Below are 22,313 nucleotides of genomic sequence, written 5' to 3'. Positions count from 1 at the left end.
ACCTCGTTGCATGGTAGCACAGTGGTTGGCACTGTGGCTTCACAGTGCCAGGGTCCCAGGTTCGATTCCCGGCTTGGGTCACTGTCTGTGCGGAGTCTGCACGTTCTTCCCGTGTCTGCGTAGGTTTCCTCCGGGTGCTCCAGTTTCATCACACAAGTCCTGAAAGACGTATTGGGTGAATTGGACATTTTGAATTCTCCGTTAGTGTACCCGAACAGGCGCCGGAATGTGGCGACTAGGGGATTTTCACATAACTTCATTGCAGTGTTAATGTAAGCCTACTTGTGACATTAATAAAGATTATAAATAGTTGTGGGTGGTAATCCCAGCACGCCAGCTGCAAATTCTAACTCCTCATGCGTGCTAAGGAACACAGTTTGAGAAAATTAAACCACACATCTAAGAAATAAGACAATTAGGAACTGTAATTAAAGGAAATCCTTTAAACTTTCCTCGTGAAAAGAAACACTTTTGCATGAAAGTGCAATTGATATTGGTAATAATTGCTACTACTGCTGAATAAAGCCATATAGATAAAAATCCTGATTAATCTGTATTGATAATAATCCCACCGTAGATTCTGCCAAAGTAGCACACATGACCCAGCAGGTAGGAAACAATAACTAACTTTATTCGATATACAATAAGTCTCCACTCCCCAAAGCATCTCCCTCCCCGACCTGCACCAGGTTGTGGTTTATATACAAGGGAAGGTTCCCGTAGATTGTTTTTTAAATTTAGAGCATCCAATTTTTTTTCCAATTAAGGGACAATTTAGCGCGGCCAATCCACCTACCCTGCACATCTTTGGGTTGTGGAGGTGAGACCCACGCAGACATGGGGAGAATGTGCAAACTCCACACGGACAGCGACCCAGGGCTGGGATCGAACCCGGATCCTCGTCGCCGTGAGGCAGCAGGCTAACCACTGCACCACTGTGCTGCCCAGGGTTCCCCTAGTTAAGGGGGAGCCCTGCCCCATTACCGGGGAAGTTCATATTCCGTGGAGGTAACGGGGAATCGGATTGTCCTTATCTTGTGACATCCGCCGCGGAACAACCACATATTACAAAGAACACCTGCATTAGCAAAGAAATTTGCAACCATGGCTAAATCACAAACCCCTTCACAAACCAACATGCGGAAGAACACTTCAACCTTCTAGAATTTTCCCAGCACTAACGATGGAAAGTAGGATAGAAATCCAGTCCATTATACATAAGCCTCTGCAAATCAACAAACACGCTTTCAACACCCAAGACTAAAGTTGATAATGTTCGCTCAGCTTTTGCATTGATAATGGTAGAGGCAAAGTGATCAATATTCAATCCCCCCCCCCCCCCCCCCCCAACCATGGTGAGAATGATGGATGGGCCCAGAAAGTGCTGCCCCTGAACACAACACTCCCCATTTCTGCAGAGGCAGGAATGGGGGCGGTTCTTGTTTTGTGCGTGCACATTTTAAGGGGGCAGCTGGCCATTTAAAATAAACATGGGGTTTACTTAGGCAAAGAGCATGAAACTCAAAGTGTGCAGATTAGACCAGGTAAGAGCACATCCAAACTTTCTCGAATCATTTGTTGCCAGGGTACCCCTATGGAGAGATAGGGGGCGGGATTCTCCCAACGGGAGTCTAAGTGCTGACGCCGGAGTAAAAACCGGAGTGTTTTACTCCGGCATCGGAGCCCGTTGCCAGACCCTTATCCTCCCCCCTCCGTGGGGCTAGCAGGGGCGTTGTGCGATTTACGGGGGCGGTGCCTCGGCGCAGCGTCAGAGACGCCTTGGGGCCCGCGCATGTGCAGTTGGGCCGGCGCCAACTAGCGCATGCGCGGTGGCTGTCCTCCCCCAGGCCTTTGCGATGAGTACCCGCCGGCAGCGACCTGGTGTGGACGGCGCCAGCGGGACTAGGCCGTTTACACCCGGCCGCTCGGCCCATCCGGGCTGGAGAATCGGCGCTTGCCGTTTGCGGCGATTCTCCGAGCTGCCCGGCGCGATTCGCACAGCGCTGGTTTCGGGGGAGAGAATCGCATGCAGGGCGGCGTGGTGCTATTCGCGCGGCGCCCCGGCAATTCTCCCACCCGGCGGGGGGTGGGAGAATATCGCCCAGGGTACCACTTTGGACATAGTCCTGGGATACCTTTAGGGCGGTCAGCTGCCATTTGGGGGAGGTTAGGTGCCCTTTGGAATTGTTAATGGATAAATGTTTGTAAAAACTGCATTAACTCATTAACCGTCAAGCTCGATGGAACCTGTCAAAATGAATTGCCAAAACGGTCAAGAGAGCCTATCAAATACATCTGTCAAAGAGAGCTGTCAAGCTGTCGAGGCATTTAAAAGTCCTGCCATTTAAATATTTGAATATAATGTCTGGAGATAAATGTCTGGGAAAAAAATAATTTCTTGCTATTTCATTCAATCTGTTGACATAAGGCTGAGGATTTCCATTACTGCTGCATGATAGATTTTACAATTCCAGAGAATTCCAAAGATTCACATTTAAGTGAAATAATTTCTCCTCATTTGAGCCCTAAATGATTCTCCTTATCCTGAAATTGTGCTCTCATGTTTTAGACTCCCAACCAGACCTTTATATGTTTCAAAGATGTATTTTTCCCTTTGGTTCCTACAATGAATTTGTCCTTTTGGCTGGAGTGGTCATTTATGTTGGTTACATTGTAACAGAGTCTGAATGTCAAGTTTCCAATGACCAGCACCTTGAGCAGATATTCAATGTGCTCAAGACTGAGCTGACTGATCAACTCCAGTCATGAGACTGGATTTTCTGGTTTCTGGTAGGGTAAGGGAGGTGGAGCGGGAAGCGACCTTCTTGCTCCCCCCTCCGCCATTTCAGTGCGTAAAATCAAGCAACGGCTGGTCAATTAGCAGCCGGCCAGTGGGAATGCCGGCCAATTAGTGTTGTGAAACGGAGGGCGCCATACCCAATTGGGCATCTAAGATGCCAGCTGTAGAAACAGAGTCTACAATCAACCATGGTTCCATCTGCAGGCCTTTTCATCCACCCATGTGCCACCCCCTCATACCTGGCATAAAACACTCCCAGCAGATTTCCCATGCGATTAGCGAAAGATGGAGTGGGCAATCAGAAATTGCAGCTGATTGGCTTTTTAACAAGCTCAAATGAGTAATAATTCTTCTTTTCGCAATGGCGGTGGGCTACTGATCTTGTCATCGATATTGGAACCTGGCAGGATGCCAGTCATGGGCAGGATAAGTGGGACTTGAACCATGAGCTCCTGGTCCACAGATAGGGCTGCCACCCACTGTGCACAAAACGTCCTCTTACCCATTACCACGAGATGTTAAATATTTTTTGAACTTGTAGTTTACGACATGAAAGATTAAATTGCTCTTCTTATTTTCTCTCATTCTCCTGAAGATAACAGCTTCCGCTGGGGTTCAATTCAAAAGCTCGGACAGCCCTCCAGCAATGTGACCAAGTGACCTGTCTTACCTGTAAGCCTGGACAATTATGTTAGATAGGCTAGTTAACTGCTGGGGCATCACAGCAATGGCTAAGTCTTACCTGACATTAATACACTTGTGTACTTTCAATCTGAAAACAGTGCACATCAATAGATTAGGCCACAGTTTGGTATCCAAGTTTCAGCAAGTTATTTTAGTAAACATCATAAGGCATTGGAAGGAGTGCCAATATTCACTAAGATGTTACAAAGGCTGAGTGAGGTCTTTAGGTCATGATGAGAGATTGAAAAACTAGGGATTGTTTTCATTGGAATACTGAGGGGGTAAAAGGAGATCTTAGAGACGTGGTCAAATACATGAGAGGGTTTTGATAAGGTAAGTGAGGAAAATGTCTTTCCAGGGCCAGTGTATTGGTAACTGGAGGACATGCATCTAAGATAACCAAAATATAGATAGTTCAGGAGATTTTGGGTGCGATTCACCAGAAAAATGTGAAAGTCCGGTTTTGAGAGCTTTTGCTGGGGTGTTGTGCGACGGCTGTAATGTCGAGATGGAGGCTGCTATTCAACAGCACTCAGACATTATTTTGGGTCTCAGGGAATTTCTTCCCGATGAGACCACACTTTAAAATGTTTCCAGCCCAGAGAGCTGAACTCACCAGCGGGACCGGCTCCTCACAGATCGGGGTGGCATTTGAAAGGCTGCCCCAATCTCGACACCCCTCTCTTCCAGGGCCCCCTGTTTTCAGGACCTCCCCTTCACCCACCAACCTTTCTGCGACCCCCTCACCCCACTTTCATGGGCATGGCCCCACCCCCCAGGCACTGACCCTTGGCAGTGCCAACCTGGCACCCGGGCACCGTAGCACTGCCTGGGTGCCAGGGGGAGTGACAGGGTACTACACTGCCCTGTTCCTAGCCTCCGAGAATCCATGATGTGCCATGATGCCTGAACCACGATTGTGGAAACCAGTGCTAAATGGCGTCTAGTTGAGGCCTCGCAGGCGTGACCGTTGACTCCCGGGCACCAGGTGAAAGCGGCATTGGGATATTTAAATTAGCCTAATGGTTCACTTGAACATCATCATCTGGATCACGCCCAGTGAGGGCGAAATCCAGATCGTGCCAGGTGTAGCGAGTCGGATGCCCAACACAAAGCATGATTTGGGGCTCTCCCAGAATTCACCCGTCGCGCCTGGAGCAACGTGGTGGCTTTATTCTGAAAAGCGTGGTTAGGATATGGCATGCCCTACCAGAAACAGCAGAGAAATTCATAATGGCCTTTAACAGGGGAATGGATAAATATCTGAAAAAGAAAGATGGTGACGGTTATGGAGAAAGGATAGGACAATAGAATTGGGATCTCTCTTTCACACTGACACAATGGGGAATAGATTTTTTGCATATTGTAATATTATTTGCTTTTAACAACTTTGACATTGAGACAATTATAGTTCCGCACCATTCTAGTCAGTAGCAACCAACACATTAAACTAACTAATATCACACTCTTCATATTAAGGTGTCGGGGGATCTGAGTCACATTCACTTCATGGATTTGTTACAATTTTGCTGCTATTTTCACAAATGATTTGTTATTCCAATTTCACAACCATTCAATAATGATCTAAGTACTAGACATTGAAATGGCAAATGTATTTTTCACAGTAGCAATCCCACAATATCAGGACACCATTGACAAATGGCACAATAACAGAAAGTATAAGACCATAAGACATAGGAGCAGAATTAGGCCATTCGGCCCATTGAGTCTGCTCCACCATTCAACCATGGCTGATATTTTTCTCACCCCCATTCTCCTACCTTCTCCCCATAACCCCTGATCCCCTTTTCAATCAAGAACCTACTATCTCTGTCTGAAAGACACTCAGTGATTTGGCCTCCACAGCCTCCTGCAGCAAAGTGTTCCGCAGATTCACCACCCTCTGGCTGAAGAAATTCCTCCTCATCTCTGTTTTAAAGGATCGTCCCTTCAGTCTGAGGCTGTGGCCTCGGGTCCTAGTTTCTCCTACCAGTGGAAACATCCTCTCCACATCCACTCTATCCAGGCCTCGCGGTATCCTGTAAGTTTCAATAAGATCCCCCCTCATCCTTCTAAACTCCAACGAGTACAGACCCAGAGTCATCAACCGCTCCTCATACGACAAGCAAGATAGCACCAGCAAGTTCAAATAAATCACATCAGAACCCAACAGCTCAAAGAAGTGTTTACTTACACTTCTACCTTTTTATTGTCAAGTTAATCTCCTGGGACTTTATACTGTGATAAGGTACTTATTGATTTTCAGTTTTAGCAAGTGCATTAAATCCCAGGCTTTGTTGCTGTGGGCTGATTTCCTTTCTGTTCCTAAGATCTGTTCCTAAGATCTGTTCCTAAGACTGGCGACCTTATCCTCCCTGGGCAACAAGGTCACCACTGATGCAGAATTAGAAACATCAAGCTATGTTCTGGCTACATACATTCTGCAAGTGTATTTTGTAAACCAACCAGCACAATATTAACCTCTCCCCACTCTTTCATGTTCGTGAGAAAGTAAAGTTCTTGCTAATGTATTGTTTGATGTTTTAATCAATCTTTTAAACATCAATTATTTCTTGAATACCATTTGAACAAAACACCTGCTGTTATATAATATTCTGCAATTGGACAGTGCTAGCTACACCATAAAACAATTTCAGATAATCAGTTGAGCTCATTCACGCTAGCTAGAAGCGACATGCATTCACATGCAGGTACCCACGTTCTGCAAACAAAAGGAATATGTTCAAGCCTCACGCCTTTGTTTTAAATTACCTGGGCGCTTTGGGGAACCTATAGTTCTTTGCTTTCTCCATGGCAACGCCTCAGCCAATCAGTAGACTTTCCAACCAATCACCACCCTTTTCTCAAGCGGTATAAATTGTTGTGATTATTGGAAATTTGGTCCTCCTGCATTTGTTCTGATGAGTGCAAGACAAAAAACATCGGCGACATGTCTCTCTTTTCAGCAATATTCTATTTTGAATGTATTTTGCAAAAAATGATTAATGAATATTGAAACTCAATTAGTATCTATTTGCAAATGTTTTGGTCAGAAAACTTTAAATTACAGAACATTTATTTTAATATCACAAACGAATGTGCTTTACGGCGCTGAGGACCCGGGTTCGATCCCGGCCCCGGATCACTGTCCACGCGGAGTTTGCACATTCTCCCCGTGTCTGCATGGGTCTCACCGCCACAACCCAAAGATGTGCAGGGTAGGTGGATTGGTCACAGTAAATTGCCCCTTAATTGGAAAAAAATAATTAGGTAACTTAAATTTATATAAAAATTTTAAAAAGTGGCGTGTTTATCAGTGCTGTAGTTGCTGAGAAACGCACCGGTAAATGTGCCCAAAATGGTACATTGACTATTTTTTTCTCCATTAAAGGTGTCAAGGGGCAGGGGGAGAATGCGGGAGTATGGGGTTGAGATAGAGGATCAGCCATGATTATATTGAATAACGGAACAGGCTCGAAGGGCCGAATGGCCTACTCCTGCTGGGCTTCATAGGTCAGGGGTTGCCCTTGGGCTGGAGGGAGTGTGAGGGGTTTAACCTACAAGTCATCCTCCAATATTGTGTACACCCATAAACAGGGGCAACTACTGCTGCTGCCTATCTCTCCTACCAAACACTTCCAGGACAGAGCCCTGTTCTTGGTTATATGCTGACGGTCACTTTAACTCCCTTTGACTGTGAGCAGCCTCTAGCTGAAGGCTATTCTTAATAAGGAATTGGCATTGTTAGGCATGTGAGCACTTCGCAGCTCGCGAGTGGTGCTGCAGATTGTGTTTGCTGCTCACTCCTGCTGGTAGCGCCAAATGTCTGAAGGCCTTGTGCTTGTTTGCTGCCGTCTTTATATCTATGTATTTACATTGCGTATCTATCGTGTGTCCTATTTTCATGTATGGAACGTTCTGTTTGGACTATACGCAGAACAATACTTTCACTGTATCTCGATGCACGTGACAATAAACCCAAGTGCAAATCCAATCTTTTGTTTCTGTGGCCTGGGGTAAGGAAAGGTAGGATGTCAGGTGGCCTGCTGCCAGCGCTGGAGAAGGGGACGGGGTGCTTTTTCTCTCTTCTGGTGTGCTCTGATTCGGTGTGACGTTCCAATGTTCAGAGTTTACTGCTGGGAGCTGCAGAAAGGCTGCGTAACAGCCTCCCTGAACAAGCACCGGAATGTGGCGACTAGGGACTTTTCACAGTAACTTCATTGAAGCCTACTTCTGACAATAAGCGATTTTCATTTTTCATTTCATTTTCAAGGGGGAGAGAGAGGCGGGTTGATCCAAATGAGCAACTTGATGAAGATGTTGTAGAAATGCTTCTGCAGATTGCTGGTGACTTTATTGTTCTGTCGAATGTTTATTTGGTTTTCTTTGTATAACTGAACTGGCGTAGTTTTTCTGTTTGTACCAATATTCTCTAGCGAAAAGGTGCTTGTGTGTGTGTGGCATGGTGTCTTTTCCTTGTTGGTTAATGGTTAGTATGATATATGGACAGTTAAGTAGTTTATTTTCATCTTTTTGTACAGAGGTATTGTTGACTGTTTAATAAAGAAAATATTCTCAGGTGGTGCTGCAGGTTGGCAGGAGCTGCAACATAGGGAGAGAGAGGCAGATTGATCCAAATGAGCGGTGAATGCTGCTTGTTGCTCCTTGCAGCTACAGCTGTGTGGAAGCTGTGTGTTTGTTTGCTGCTACCCCTTTGCTTTTGTGGCCTGGAGTAAGGAAAGGGAGGATGGTAAGATGACCTGCTGCCACAGCTGGACAAGGGGAAGGGGAGCTCTTTCTTCTGGCATACGCTGGGTCAGTGCAACTATCCACAGCTGGGGAGTCTACTGCTGGGAGCTGCAGGAGGGAGAGCGAGGCAGATTGATCCAACTGGGCAACTTAATGAAGGTGTTGAAGAAATGCTTTTGCAGATTGCTGATGATTTTATTGTGAGTGTGCTGAGTGCTGCATATCGACTAGCACGTCACTGCAAGTCAACGCGCTGAACATCGAGGCTGTTTTAATGCACCTTGAACACCAGTGGAACTTGTGGATACCAAACTTTGGTTCCGATAAAATTAGGCCATATGGGAAGGCCTGTACATCAGAGGCTGATGGACAGAGACTGATACATAAAGCGACCGAACTGCAAGGATTCTCCATTCTGTTGAGGAGCTGCGAGGGGTGATATAGTGTGTTTGGTTTTCTTTGTACAAATGAACTATTGTAGCTTTGCGTTTGTATTGATATTATGAAATGGAAAGGTCCTTGTGCGGTCATGGCATGGTGCCTTTTCCTTGTTGATTAATGGTTGGTGTGATTTATGGACTGTTAAGTAGTTTGTTTTCATCTCTTTGTATCAAGGTACTGTGACCGTTTAAGAAATAAAATATTCTCAATTGGTGCTGCAAATTGTTTTTGCTGCTTGCTCCTGCTTGTTGTTGGAAATGCCTTGAGGCTCCTGCTACTGTTTCCTTCTTTTTTGTGTGGCCTGGAGTAAGAAAAGAGGATGGGCTGATGACTGCTGCCGGTGCTGGAGACTGGAAAGGGGAGTTCTGACTCTCATCTGGCTTGCTCTGGGTCGGTGCAACCTTCCACTGCTGAGGAGTCTACTGCTGGGAGCTACAAGAGGGAGAGAGGCAGATTGATCTGAACGAGTGGTATTTGCTGCTTGTTGCTCCTTGCAGCTGTATCTGCCTGAAGGCTGAGTGTTTGCTGCCGCCTCTTTGCTTTTGTGGCCTGCAGTAAGGAAAGGGAGGATGGTAAGATGACTTGCTACCTCAGCTGGAGAAGGGGAAGTGGAGCTCTTTCTTCTCGTGTACTCTGGGTCAGTGCGGTTTTCCCCTGTTGAGGAGTCTACTGCTGGGAGCTGCAGGAGGGAGAGGGCGAGGCATATTGTTCCGAATGACCAACTTAATGAAGGTGTTGAAGAAATGCTTTTGCAGATTGCTGGTGATTTTATTGTGTGTGGTGAGTGCTGCATATCGACTAGCACGTCATCACGAGTCAGACACTCTGGACGTCGAGGATCTTTTACTGCACATTGAACTCCAATGGAACTTGTGGATACCAAACTTTGGTTCTGATAAAATTATGCTGTATAAGAAGGCCTCTACAATGGAGGCTCATGGGCAGAGACTGATACATAAAGCGACCGAACGGCAAGGATCCTCCATTCTGTTGAGGAGCTGCGAGGGGTAATGTAGTGTGTTTGGTTTTCTTTATACAAATGAATTGTTGCAGTTTTGTGTTAGTACCGTTATTTTGAACTGAACAAGTATTTGTGTGTGTGGGATGGTGCCTTTTCCTTGTTGATCAATGGTAGGTGTGATATATGGATTGTTTCCCGATATGAACTGGATCGGGCTCATCGGTCGTGGAGGCCTGTACCAAAGGCGAGTGAGCCGCCAAGGGCAGTGACTCTGTGCTTCCGTAGGTACAGGGTGAAGGAGAAGGTCCTGAGCTGGGCCAAGCAGAAGCGGGTGGTGCAGTGGGCTGGAGCTGGTATACGTGTATACCAGGACTTTACGGTGGAGCTGGCAAGGAGGCGGGCTGCCTTCAACCGGGTGAAGAGGGCACTGTACATTAGCAAGGTGCGGTGCGGCATTGTATATCCAGCGAAGCTGAGGGTGACTTACAAGCTCAGGGACTTTTATTTTGGAACGGCGGAAGCAGCGGAGGAGTTTGCAAAAGCTGAAGGACTGTGGCAGAACTGACAAATTGAGGAATGGCCATGTGCCGATGTAACCTCATGACTGTATTTTCTTCTTTTTTGTATCACTGCGCGCGGGTGTAGAAACTAAAGGAGCCAATGTGGTATATATTTGGACAAGGGACGGGACTTTCACTCGAAATGAGGGTTCTTTGGGGTGTAGGTGGATATGCGGTGTTTGTGTGCTAAAAGGGGATCTTTGGGCTTTCCTAGGGCCGGGCAAGTGGGAAAGGGACCCGGGCGGGGGCCAGTTTAAGCCGGCCAGTGAACGGGAGTGAGGTGGGGGGAGGGGCTGCGGCCATCGGAGCCTGGCAGAACAGGGTCCGAGTGGTCTAGCCGGGGTGGAAAGTTGGGGGGAAGGAACCGAGGTTGGGAGGAGGAGATTTACAAGAGGCAGTGGACGGGAGGAGCTGGAGACCTGGGGTGGGTGGGGGGGAGCTGTGTAAGATTAAGGGTGACTACGGGTAATCCCTGATTCCTTTTTGTCATTTGTTTATGTAAACATGCGGGTTGAGATTTGGGGGTTGGTGGGCGGATGGGATCGTTGTTATTATGGGGACTGACATATCTTGCTGATTATTGTTTATTGTTGATGGATGTAAATGTGGGAGAAAATGAGAAAAAGGAGAATAAAAAAATTCTTTAAAAAAAAGATATATGGATTGTTCAATAGTTTGTTTTCATCTTTTTGTGTAAAGGTACTGTTGACCTTTTAATAAACAAAATATACTCAAGTGTATTCTCGTGTGTGCATGTGCCATGACTCAGACGAGTGTTATTGACCAGCATTCCAATCAGACTGTGAGGCCTGGACACTTTGCATGAACCCTGGGGCTGTCAACACCACAGCGGCCAACAGCAACTCAGGAGCTGGGCCGCAGCACTGGGATATCCCCCCAACCAGAACAGGGGAGGGTACCCAAGCACGGTCACCCTAATGTTTCCGGTAGGGGTCCGGGGTCTGGAGTCTAGGGGCTCCTGCTGTGGCTGGGGGTGAGTGTGCAGTGCGGGGTTCTCCAGCACGACGGGCTCGATGGTTGGCGCTTTGTGAGAAGGCGGGACATGTAAGGGTGGGGGAGGCTCGAGGGATATGAGGCTCCCTGGGAGGAAACTCTAATTGATTATTGGTCTCTCTCCTTCTCCAAATCCTTACAGATATAACAATAAATGGTGTTGTCAGCCCCGCAACGGCAGCCATTACGGTTCTGGGGGCAGCCCAGGCAGCCAGACGCCATATAAGGCACGAGTGTCAACGCAGACTGGAGGAGGCACTCCATGTGCAGGGGTAGCCACACACCCTGATGACCCAGCCCCCCATCAGGCTGAGGAGGGACCAGAGGGGTGCTGGCCGAAGGTGTGCAGAAATCGCTGGTCATACAAGGAGATGACGGATAGCTTCAGGAGACACCATGTTATACAAGGAGATGGTGTGGCACATGTGCCATGTCTTCACCGTGAAGGCCACTGCAGCCCTGAACCTTTATGCCACCATTTCATTCCAGGGCTCGAGCAGGAACCTCTGTGGCATTACTCAATCTACAACCGATCAGTGCATCTGTGAGGTCGTGGATGCCCTATAGCTCAGGCAGCTTTCTGTATCAACTTTGAGCTGGACCAGGCCCACCAAGATGCCCGGGCTGCAAGAGTCTCCGCTATCACCGGGATTCCCCAGATCAAGGGGTTAATAATGAGTCCCCTTCATTAACAGGAAAGGGTTCCACTCCCTGAAGGTTCAGATTGTGTGCGACCACCTCCTCCGGATCATGCACGCTTGTGCGCGCTTCTCAGGGGGCATACATGACAGCTACATCCTGGGACACTCGGAGATCCCCAACATCTTTGAGGACCACCCCAGGATGATGATTTGGCTCATGGAGGATAAGGGTGCCCGCTGTGGTCCTGGCTGATGTTACCAATGCGGAGGCCGGAGACCAATGTGGAAACCCGAGATAACGAGGCCCATGTTGCGTCCTGTGTTATCTTTTGAGCGGCACAGTAGACTGCTCAAAGTGCGGTTCCAATGCCTGGACCCCGATGAAGGTGCACTGCAGTACACCGCCGAGAGGGTCTCCGCTTTGTCGTACTCCGCTGTGCCCTCCACAGCTGTAATACTGGAACATATGTACCTCATGTTAATTCTGAATGTTAAAGTATAAAAGAGATATTGTAAATCATTTTGATTTTCTGACTTCGCTGGAGAAAGGAGGGATAATTGGCTTGGAGGTAAGCTGCAGGATAGACCGGAGCAAGTAACATCATCATAGAGATGGGAGGAGTTTAAAATGGTTGCCTGGTTTGAATTTACCTGTGTGCTTTGTAGGAGAGGTGCTATTAGTTGCACTTTAGACCTCAGGTGGTTTGGAGATCTCAGAGATGGCCTGAGAGCCACTTGGTGCAGTTAGGGAGAAGGCGGCAGAAGTTTTCTGATTCCATGATGGAAACAGTGAGGGTTTAGCAAAGTCCTGAGAGCCATTTACAGCTCGGTGTAGCCAGTTCAGACAAACCCAGGGGCCGTGCCAGCTAGCAATCTGTGAAAGAGTTGGAAGTGAGTCGGTAATTAAAGGCAGGGATTCTCCGTTTCTGAGACTAGGTGTTGATGCCAACACAGAATCCGTGGGCTTTTACGACAGAGAAACCGTTGCTGCACCTGGACCGATTCCGCTACTGTTAAGGGGTTAGCACCGGCGCCACGTGGAACACAATCGATTCCAGTGCGGGATTCGCCGGGTCCGTGATTGACACTCGGGAGGCTGATAAGCTGCAGCTGCACATACACATTACACTCCCACACACACTCATCCCAGCCAACAAGGTGGCACTGGTTGTGCTGGAGCGTGCCCATACAGCTGATGGGTCGGCTGGGGCCAGAGGGCACCCAGGGGAGTGCCCTGGGGAGGCCACCTATACGACCAGTAGCACTAAGTTTACAGTGGGCTGTTAGCAGTGTGCGCAGCTGCATGGCTGCCTTGCCGGCTGTGGCAATGGTGTTCCATGTCCGTCAACCCTGGCCCGACAGCCTACCTCCTGGCTACCCCTCCACTACTCCCACCGGCCCTGCAGAAGCCCCCTGGCCAGCGGCACAACTGTCAGCAAACTATGGCGATGTTGGACACCTTCCCAACAGCCAGCGGGAGATAGAGGAGCAGATAGGTAGACAGATTTTGGAAAAGAGTAAAAACAACAGGGTTGTGGTGATGGGAGACTTCAACTTCCCCAATATTGACTGGGACTCACTTAGTGCCAGGGGCTTAGACGGGGCGGAGTTTGTAAGGAGCATCCAAGAGGGCTTCTTAAAACAATATGTAGACAGTCCAACTAGGGAAGGGGCGGTACTGGACCTGGTATTGGGGAATGAGTCCAGCCAGGTGGTAGATGTTTCAGTAGGGGAGCATTTCGGTAACAGTGACCACAATTCAGTAAGTTTTAAAGTACTGGTGGACAAGGATAAGAGTGGTCCTAGGATGAATGTGCTAAATTGGGGGAAGGCTAATTATAACAATATTAGGCGGGAACTGAAGAACATAGATTGGGGGCGGATGTTTGAGGGCAAATCAACATCTGATATGTGGGAGGCTTTCAAGTGTCAGTTGAAAGGAATTCAGGACCGGCATGTTCCTGTGAGGAGGAAGGATAAATACGGCAATTTTCGGGAACCTTGGATAACGAGAGATATTGTAGGCCTCGTCAAAAAGAAAAAGGAGGCATTTGTCAGGGCTAAAAGGCTGGGAACAGACGAAGCCTGCGTGGAATATAAGGAAAGTAGGAAGGAACTTAAGCAAGGAGTCAGGAGGGCTAGAAGGGGGTCACGAAAAGTCATTGGCAAATAGGGTTAAGGAAAATCCCAAGGCTTTTTACACGTACATAAAAAGCAAGAGGGTAGCCAGGGAAAGGGTTGGCCCACTGAAGGATAGGCAAGGGAATCTATGTGTGGAGCCAGAGGAAATGGGCGAGGTACTAAATGAATACTTTGCATCGGTATTCACCAAAGAGAAGGAATTGGTAGATGTTGAGTCTGGAGAAGGGGGTGTAGATAGCCTGGGTCACATTGTGATCCAAAAAGACGAGGTGTTGGGTGTCTTAAAAAATATTAAGGTAGATAAGTCCCCAGGGCCTGATGGGATCTACCCCAGAATACTGAAGGAGGCTGGAGAGGAAATTGCTGAGGCCTTGACAGAAATCTTTGGATCCTCGCTGTCTTCAGGGGATGTCCCGGAGGACTGGAGAATAGCCAATGTTGTTCCTCTGTTTAAGAAGGGTAGCAAGGATAATCCCGGGAACTACAGGCCGGTGAGCCTTACTTCAGTGGTAGGGAAATTACTGGAGAGAATTCTTCGAGACAGGATCTACTCCCATTTGGAAGCAAATGGACGTATTAGTGAGAAGCAGCACGGTTTTGTGAAGGGGAGGTCGTGTCTCACTAACTTGATAGAGTTTTTTGAGGAGGTCACTAAGATGATTGATGCAGGCAGGGCAGTGGATGTTGTCTATATGGACTTCAGTAAGGCCTTTGACAAGGTCCCTCATGGTAGACTAGTACAAAAGGTGAAGTCACACGGGATCAGGGGTGAGCTGGCAAGGTGGATACAGAACTGGCTAGGCCATAGAAGGCAGAGAGTAGCAATGGAAGGATGCTTTTCTCATTGGAGGGCTGTGACCAGTGGTGTTCCACAGGGATCAGTGCTGGGACCTTTGCTCTTTGTAGTATATATAAATGATTTGGAGGAAAATGTAACTGGTCTGATTAGTAAGTTTGCAGACGACACAAAGGTTGGTGGAATTGCGGATAGCGATGAGGACTGTCGGAGGATACAGCAGGATTTAGATTGTCTGGAGACTTGGGCGGAGAGATGGCAGATGGAGTTTAATCCGGACAAATGTGAGGTAATGCATTTTGGAAAGACTAACGCAGGTAGGGAATATACAGTGAATGGTAGAACCCTCAAGAGTATTGAAAGTCAAAGAGATCTAGGAGTACAGGTCCACAGGTCATTGAAAGGGGCAACACAGGTGGAGAAGGTAGTCAAGAAGGCATACGGCATGCTTGCCTTCATTGGCCGGGGCATTGAGTATAAGAATTGGCAAGTCATGTTGCAGCTGTATAGAACCTTGGTTAGGCCACACTTGGAGTATAGTGTTCAATTCTGGTCGCCACACTACCAGAAGGATGTGGAGGCTTTAGAGAGGGTGCAGAAGAGATTTACCAGAATGTTGCCTGGTATGGAGGGCATTAGCTATGAGGAGCGGTTGAATAAACTCGGTTTGTTCTCACTGGAACGAAGGAGGTTGAGGAGAGACCTGATAGAGGTATACAAAATTATGAGGGGCATAGACAGAGTGGATAGTCAGAGGCTTTTCCCCAGGGTAGAGGGGTCAATTACTAGGGGGCATAGGTTTAAGGTGAGAGGGGCAAGGTTTAGAGTAGATGTACGAGGCAAGTTTTTTACGCAGAGGGTAGTGGGTGCCTGGAACTCGCTACCGGAGGAGGTGGTGGAAGCAGGGACGATAGTGACATTTAAGGGGCATCTTGACAAATACATGAATAGGATGGGAATAGAAGGATACGGACCCAGGAAGTGTAGAAGTTTGTAGTTTAGTCGGGCAGTATGGCGGGCTTGGAGGGCCGAAGGGCCTGTTCCTGTGCTGTACATTTCTTTGTTCTTTGTTCTTTGTTCTTCCGTATGCCCTCTCTCTCAGCAGCCACGACGCTGGTTTCACGATTTTCAAAAGCACAAGCGAACCGCGCCATCGGGAACTCGACCCATCAGAGGCGGAGAATCTTGGAGCCCCCAGAGAATACTGGGTCGGGCCCGCTAATGATATTGTGATGAATGATATCCACATGTACCTTTAATGCAGAGGCTCCTTTAAGACCGGGTTTGGAACCCTGGGGGACTCCACCTCCGGCTCCACCCCCAGGGAACTGTATATAAGGTTACGCTCAGTGGGCAGCGTGCATTGAGCACACTTCTCGGCAGCTGTCTGGTTCTCTGGTAATTAAAGCCTTTGAATTATCAATCTTCTCTCCTGAGTCGTAATTGAGGGTATCTCAATTCAATTACCAGACTACATCAAGATGGGCAGCGGTCTAAAGCCGGAGAAGCTCAATTTGGACGCTCGGTCGCCGGAAGCCACTGAAATTTTTAAATACTGGCTCCGGTGTTTTGAGGCCTACCTGAATTCCTCAGAGACTGAAGTTGCCGGACCTCGCAAGCTGAGCTTACTACCTGCCCGGGTGGGCCACCGACTCTCCTCCGTGATCGAGAAATCTACGACGTACGAAACGGCGGTCAAAATCCTACAGAAGCACTTCGCAAAGCCGATAAACGAGGTACATGCCAGACATTTGCTCTCGACATGCCGCCAGCACTCCGGGGAAACGCTAGACGAATATTTGGAGAGACTCACCACGCTCGCCAGGAACTGCGACCATAAAGAAGTGACGGCAGAAGTCCACATGAACTTACATATTCGTGAGGCTTTCGTGTCCGGTATCCGATCCACGTACATCCGGCAGCGGCTCCTAGAAGACGGAGCGAAGGACCTCCAAGGTACGGTAACGCTCGGCTCTTATCTGGAAGCGGCCCACCATGATCTACGCAAGTACTCCGCGGACCTTGCGAACCCCTCTCGAACCCCTCCAGACTCGGCCACGCTACAGGCCTGCGCGTGGGGGCCCCCCCATGCTATTTCTGTGAGCAAGGCCAGCACTCACACCAGCGTTGCCCGGCCCGCTCCGCTATCTGCGGCGAATGCGGAAAGAAGGGGCACTTCGCGAAGGTCTGCCTGGCTGGGCCCAAAGGCCAGAAACAAAAGTCTCATCGGGTCCAGAAATTGAACTCCCGTGACCACAGGCCCCGCAACGCGGCCGCACGGCGGCCGGACACGCCTACTTCCGACGCGTCATCGGCCTCGTGCGAGTCATGGGGGTGGCCATCTTGGCGGTGGCCATCTTCAAAACCCAACATGTGCGACCGACGGCGGCAGCCATTTTGCGAGTCTGATTCAACCGAGGACTCTGACTGCCCGCAACTAGGAGCGATCACGCTCGATCAATCTCGGCCGAAGCACCTGCGAGACTCAATGACGCAGGTTCAAATCAACGGCCGCGACACCCCCTGCCTTTTTGACTCCGGGAGCACGGAGAGATTTATCCATCCAGACACAGTAAGACGCTGCTCCCTGCGCACCTATCCCGCCTCCCAAACTATCGCCCTCGCATCTGGGTCTTATTCGGTCCAAATCACGGGGTATTGTGTCGCAAACCTCGCTATTCAAGACGCCAAATACGCCAGTTTTAAACTTTATGTCCTCCCTCACCTCTGCGCCCCCTGCTGCTCGGTCTGGACTTTCAGTGCAGCCACCGAAGCCTGACACTGAAGTTCGGTGGACCCCTGACCCCGTTCACGGTATGTAGCCTGGCGACACTCAAAGTTGCACCAGCGCCCCTCTTCGCGAACCTCACTCCCGACTGTAAGCCCGTCGCCACCAGGAGTCGGCGGTACAGTGCCCAAGACATGACTTTCATCAAGTCAGAGGTTCAGCGGCTACTAAAAGAAGGGTCATAGAGGCTAGCAACAGCCCTTGGAGGGCACAAGTACCGGTCATCCGCTCCGGAGAAAAACAACGTATGGTGGTGGACTATACCCAGACCATAAACCGCTTTACGCAACTCGATGCGTACCCACTTCCCGCATAGCAGAAATGGTGAACCAAATCTCCCAGTAGCGAGTATTCTCCACGGTCGACCAAAAATCTGCCTATCATCAACTCCCTATCCGCCCAGAGGACCGCCCCTACACGGCCTTTGAAGCAGCCAGTCGGCTCTTCCATTTCCTCAGGGTCCCTTTTGGCGTCACAAACGGAGTCTCCGTTTTCCAAAGGGCGATGGATCAAATGGTGGACCAGTACGGCTTACGGGCTACATACCCGTACTTGGACAACGTCACCATCTGCGGCCGTGACCAGCAGGACCACGACGCAAACCTGAGGAAGTTCCTCCAGACCGCCCGGGCCCTCAATCTGACATACAACAAAGAGAAATGCGTGTTCCACACAACCCGGCTAGCCATCCTCGGCTACGTCGTGGAAAACGGGGTCCTAGGCCCAGACCCTGACCGCATGCGCCCCCTTAAGGAACTTCCCCTCCCCCGTAGCCTCAAGGCACTCAAACGGTGCCTGGGGCTCTTTTCCTATTATGCCCAGTGGGTCCCCAAATATGCGGACAAAGCCCGACCACTCATTTAGACCACGGTTTTTCCCCTGACGACTGAGGCTCAGTCGGCCTTCAGTCGTATCAAGGCCGATATCATCAAGGCCGCCATGCATGCGGTGGACGAAACCATTCCCTTCCAGGTAGAAAGCGATGCATCAGAAGTCGTCCTGGCTGCTACCCTCAACCAGGCGGGCAGACCGGTAGCGTTCTTCTCCCGAACCCTCACCGCCTCGGAAATTCGACGCTCTGCAGTCGAGAAGGAGGCACAAGCCATAGTGGAGACCGTGCGGCACTGGAGGCACTACCTAGCCCGTAGGAGGTTCGCCCTCGTCACCGACCAACGGTCAGTCGCCTTTATGTTCGATAACGCACAACGGGACAAAATAAAGAATGATAAAATTCTGAGGTGGAGGATCGAACTCTCCACCTACACGTACGATATTACATATCGTCCGGGGAAGCTCAACGAGTCCCCAGATGCCCTGTCCCGCGGCACGTGCGCCAACGTACAAAACGACCGCCTGAGGGCCATCCACGATGACCTCTGCCACCTGGGGGTCACCCGGCTTGCCCATTTCATCAAGTCCCGCAACCTACCTTACTCCACTGAAGAGGTCAAGGCCATGACCAAGGCTTGCCAGATCTGCGCGGAGTGCAAACCGCACTTCTACAGACCAGACAGGGCCCGCCTGGTAAAGGCCTCTGGGCCCTTTGAGCGACTAAGCGTGGACTTCAAAGGGCCCCTCCCATCCACCAACCGCAACAGTTATTTCCTCACTGTCATCGATGAATTCTCCCGCTTCCCCTTCGCTGTCCCCTGCCCCGATATGACCTCAGCCTCCGTAATCAAGGCACTGCACAGCATCTTCACACTGTTTGGTTTCCCCGCTTACATCTACAGCGACCGGGGTACATCATTCATGAGCAATGAGCTGCGTCGATATCTGCTCAACAAGGGCATCGCCTCGAGCAGAACGACCAGCTATAACCCGCGGGGAAACGGGCAGGTGGAGAGGGAGCACGCAACAGTTTGGAAGGCTGTCTTTCTAGGCCTACGGTCAAGATGTCTCCCAATCGCCCGCTGGCAGGAGGTCCTACCCGATGCCCTACACTCCATTAGGTTGCTCCTCTGTACGGCCACGAACGAGACCCCTCACAACCCCTTGTTTGTCTTCCCCAGGAAGTCCACCTCTGGGGTCTTGCTTCCACGTTGGCTGACGACTCCGGGACCAGTTCTAATCCGGAGGCACGTGAGGAGCCATAAGACAGATCCACTGGTCGAGAGGGTCCAACTACTACACGCAAACCCTCAATACGCCTACGTCGAGCACCCCAATGGCAGGCAGGACACCGTTTCCCTGCGAGACCTGGCACCCGCTGGCTCGCCCACTGACGCCCCCTTCTACCGACGCTCCCCTCCCCGCACCGGCTGTCAACTCCGACAGCGCCCCCCCCCCTCCCATAGCGCCCCCATCCCCCCAGCCGGCGCCGGCACCAATCACCCTAGTCACCCCGGATACCCCCCCTGCTCCAACGCGGACAAAGGCTCAGACAACCGTGCTCCCGGATATACCATCACCGAGGACGACTGTATCCACCGCACCACCACCGGAGCTGAGAAGGTCAACACAGACAATCAAAAGACTGAACATGTAATTCCACTTCACCCCCAACGGACTATGCGTTTTTTTTTTAAACAGGTGGTGAATGTGATGAATGATATCTGTATACACATGTACCTTTAATGCGTAGGCCCCTTTAAGACCGGGTTTGGAACCCTGGGGGACTCCGCCTCTGGCTCTGCCCCCAGGGAACTGTATATAAGGTTACGTTCAGTGGGCAGCGTGCAGTGAGCACATTTCTCGGCAGCTGTCTGGTTCTCTGGTAATTAAAGCCTTTGAATTTTCAATCTTCTCTCCCGAGTCGTAATTGAGGGTATATCAGATATGCTACCGGTGTCTACTGCACTTGCGTTCTGGAATGCATTGATACCACTGTCGAGGTGCTGGAGCATTGCGATTTGGCGTCAAATCAGCGCCTGCCACGCTTTCGGCCTCGGAACCGATTCTCCGCCAAATCCTGATTTCGCCGTCGGCTAACAGAGAATACCGCCCCAGATCTTTGAAAGATAAGGGGTGGGATTCTCTCCTACCCGGCAAGGGCGGGGGGTCCCGGCGTGATGGAGTGGCGGGAACCACTCCGGCGTCGGGCCACCCCAAAGGCGCGGAAGTCTCTGCACCTTTAGGGGCCAAGCCCTCGCCTTGAGGGGCTAGGCCCGCGCCGGAGCGGTTTTCGCTCCACCAGCTGGCGGGAAAGGACTTTGGTGCCATGCCAGCCGGGGCCGAAAGGTCTTCGCCGGGCGACGCGGGTCCGCGCATGCGTGGGAGCATCAGCGAGTGCTGACGTCATCCCCACGCATGCGCAGGGGAGGGGGCGTCCTCCGCCTCCACCATAGTGAAGGCCATGGCGAAGGCGGAAGAAAAAGAGTGCCCCCACGGCGCAGGCCTGCCCGCCGATCGGTGGGCTCCGATCGCGGGCCAGGCCACCGTGGGGGCATCCTCCGGGGCCAGATCGCCCCGCGCCACCCACAGCACCCCGGAGCCCGCCTGCGCCGCCTTGTCCCGCCGTTCAAAAGGTGGTTTAATCCATGCTGGTGGGACAGGCATTCCAGCAGCAGGACTTCGGCCCATCGCGGGCCGGAGAATCGGCGGGGCTGGGCCCGCCAACCGGCGCGATTCCCGCCCCCGCCGAATCTCTGGTGGCGGAGACTTCGGGACACGGAACACGGCGGGGCGGGATTCACGCCAGCCCTCGGCGATTCTCCTACCCAGCGGGGGGTCGGAGAATCCCACCCAGGGTTTTAATGAGATATTGGGCGTAATTCTCCCATCGGGAGTCTAAGTGCCGACGCCGGAGTGAAAACCGGAGTGTTTCACTCCGGCGTTGGAGCCCGCTCCCAGCCCCCTATTCTTCCGCCTCCGGGGGGCTAGGAGCGGCGTCGCGTCATTTACGCGCTCCGGGAATTGGCGCCGCGTGAAAGCGGCGCCGTGTAAATGACGCAGCCGGCGCCGTGTAACTGCCGTCACCCGCGCATGCGCGGTTGCCGTCCTCCCCGAGGCTGCCCCGCAAGAAGATGTCGGATGGATCTTGCGGGGCGGTGGAGGAAAGGAGGTTCTCCTTCAGAGAGGCCGGCCCGCCGATCGGATGGAACCGATCGCAGGCCAGACCCCATTTGAGGCCCCCCCCGGTGCAGGAACCCAACCCCACCACACGGCCGCCCCCCCCCAGCGTTCCCGCGCTGTTCCCGCCGGCAGCGACCAGGTGTGGACGGCGCCGGTGGGAACCCGTCATATTGGGCAGGCCGCTCGGCCCATCCGGGCCGGAGAATCGCCACTTGCCCGTTACAAACGGCGAGCAGCGATTCTCCCAGCGGCCAGTCGTGATTGTCGCCGCGCCGGTTTGGGGGGGGTAGGAGAATCGCGTGTGGGCGTCGGGGCGGCATGGCGGGACACGCGCGGTGCCCCGGCGATTCTCCCACCCGGCGTGCGGGGGGAGAATTCCGCCCACGGTGTCTCACAGTGGTCACTGACATCTGGGTAGATTGCTGAGAAATCTGTCTTGGTTGCATCTGCCATTTAATGCAGTGTGGTCTATTCGACCACAGTTTACCTGTTAATACACATGTACATACTGTTAATTCTGAATGCTAGAGTCACGGTTATTGTGACATATGTGACATTGCCCATGGGTGGGAGGTATGGGGGACCCTAAGTTCACTTAGAGATCGGGACACCCTTTCAAAAGGTAAAAGCTTCCAGCCAAGCCTGCCTGAAATGAAACATCAACAGCAGAATTCTATGTTGGCAGGATCGTCTGGTCTGCTGGCAGCACACCCACGGGTTTCA

The 22,313-nt window shown here is 50.9% G+C and overlaps 1 protein-coding gene across 3 annotated transcripts in view; it reads right to left on the bottom strand.

Moving 5' to 3' along the window:
- The window catches only part of LOC140394502 (bMERB domain-containing protein 1-like), a 145,789-nt gene that overhangs the window by 105,732 nt on the left and 17,744 nt on the right, over nucleotides 1–22,313 (bottom strand). Inside the window, exon 1 of one of the 3 annotated variants that reach the window (XM_072481827.1) lies at nucleotides 3–237. The exons of 1 other annotated variant lie outside the window; for it this stretch is intronic. The gene's annotated coding sequence lies outside the window, so the exon portion shown is untranslated. Of the gene's footprint in view, nucleotides 1–2; nucleotides 238–22,313 lie in introns of those variants that run through there. One more of the 3 variants, XM_072481828.1, reaches the window with a different exon arrangement.

Source organism: Scyliorhinus torazame, chromosome 17 (assembly GCF_047496885.1).
Source record: "Scyliorhinus torazame isolate Kashiwa2021f chromosome 17, sScyTor2.1, whole genome shotgun sequence".
NCBI classification, from domain to species: domain Eukaryota; kingdom Metazoa; phylum Chordata; class Chondrichthyes; order Carcharhiniformes; family Scyliorhinidae; genus Scyliorhinus; species Scyliorhinus torazame.
This window is presented reverse-complemented; position numbering and strand designations above follow the sequence as displayed.